A 1,810-nucleotide genomic window follows, 5' to 3' on the forward strand; every position below is an offset into this window, starting at 1 on the left:
GCAGTGGTTACTGCCTTCTGTGGGGAGCTGGTGAAGGAGCCGATGTTAAACTGCATTGCTATTGCAGCATACATTTCAACAAGAGCTACACTGTCTCCGGAGTCTTTGATGTTTTAGAGAAATCTATTTGTCTCAGCCTTCAGCATATTAATGATGGAATCACCACAGCCACTTGGGGCACTGAAGTTAAACGGTCGGCCCATTCTGAGTTCCTACATGTCTGGCACTGTTCGATAAGCACTGATATTGTGCATTTGGTGCTCTGCCTAACATTTCTTATGATACTGTACTTATTGCTGCGATTTTGTGTGCTTTTCTGTGCGATGCCGTGATCGTATAGTGGTAAGTACTCTGCGTTGTGGCCGCAGCAACCTCGGTTCGAATCCGAGTCATGGCAACAATCTCTCTATTTGTCCCAGTCTTTTGTGAAACACAAAGGAATCAGTTATTTTAATATGGTAATTTTCTCCAAAGTGATGACTTTTTCCTTCAAGCTCTGCTCCCTCACATCTCTGTGTTTCAGAATTCAAATCCACCCGTTCTCAGAGATTTCTTGCCTCCTACGATCACTAACCGAACTTTCCATCCCATACCCCCATTTCATTAATTCGGGGATGCCGGTGTTGGACTATGGAGTACAAAGTTAAAAATCACCCAACACCAGGTTATGATCTTACAGCTTTAATTGAAGCACTAGCTTTCGGAGCGCTGCTCTTTCATCATGTGCTTGTGGAGTCATTTCCTATTCCATTAAGGCACTGCAGAATCTAACACTGACTCTCACATTGATACCGATCAGTCTGTGTGGCTGCAGTCACTGTTACTGGGTGAACGTGCCCCAACCCCACCATCGCGGCCTATCGGTTTGATCCATTTGGTTACCACTGTTGTGAGATCAATCCTCATGCAGCAGCTTTTACCGACATGCCAGAGATTATTGTGGGGTGGTGTGGGGTGGGGCGGTCAAGCTCAGGAAAATGGCTCAGGACAGTATCGGGTAAAAGCGACTTCACTGGAAAAGATCAGTATCTCCGCTTTTCTGCAATGGCCGAGCGCTATTACCACTGACCACTGGACTGTTTATTCAGAAACCACGGACTCGGGTTTGACTCCGACTATGCTAGGTGGTAGAATTTGGATTCAATAAATATCTGGAAATACGAATCTAATAGCTCCTGTTAATCTATAGCCAATTGTTGAAAAAAACAAATCCATCTGACGTCATTTAAGAAATGTAACTGCCATTCTTACCTGGTCGGGCCTCCATGTGACTCCAGACTCACTACAATATGGTTGAATCTCAACTACCCGCTGTGCAATTAGGGACAGCAATAAATACTGCCGAGCCAGCGACACCCTCATACTGTAACAGAATCGTAAAAATAAGTTCATTCGGCTTCAACTAGATTACTGTGTGCAGTCTTGCAACTCACAGAAGAGCATGGATGTTATCGCACTGGGAATATTGCAGGAGTGATTTACTGGGATATTGTCTGGGCTGAAGAGTTTCAGTTGTGAGGAGAGATTGGACAAACTGGGGTTGTTTGTCGCCGAGCAGAGGAGATTGGAGAAGACATGACTGAGATGTACAAAATAATGAGGGATATTGATAGGATAGCCTGAAAGAAGCGTTTCTTATTGATGGAGGGATCGAACACTAGGGCCAAGAGACTTCGGGAAAAGGCAGAGAAGTTTGAGTAGATTTGCGGAAATGGTCAGAGAGGCGGAAATCCTTCTAACCTGAAAAAAAAGAGATGTGAATTTGTGATGGCAAAATATATAAGACTATGTGCTAAATCATGGAAAACTT

General features: G+C 44.2%; 1 non-coding gene across 1 annotated transcript; it reads left to right on the plus strand.

Moving 5' to 3' along the window:
- Positions 1-325: 325 nt before the first annotated feature.
- Positions 326-397, plus strand: trnah-gug (transfer RNA histidin (anticodon GUG)). Its single transcript has one exon. It is a non-coding gene; the product is annotated as a tRNA-His (tRNA).
- Positions 398-1,810: the final 1,413 nt, after the last annotated feature.

Source organism: Chiloscyllium punctatum, chromosome 31 (genome assembly GCF_047496795.1).
Source record: "Chiloscyllium punctatum isolate Juve2018m chromosome 31, sChiPun1.3, whole genome shotgun sequence".
Lineage (NCBI taxonomy): Eukaryota > Metazoa > Chordata > Chondrichthyes > Orectolobiformes > Hemiscylliidae > Chiloscyllium > Chiloscyllium punctatum.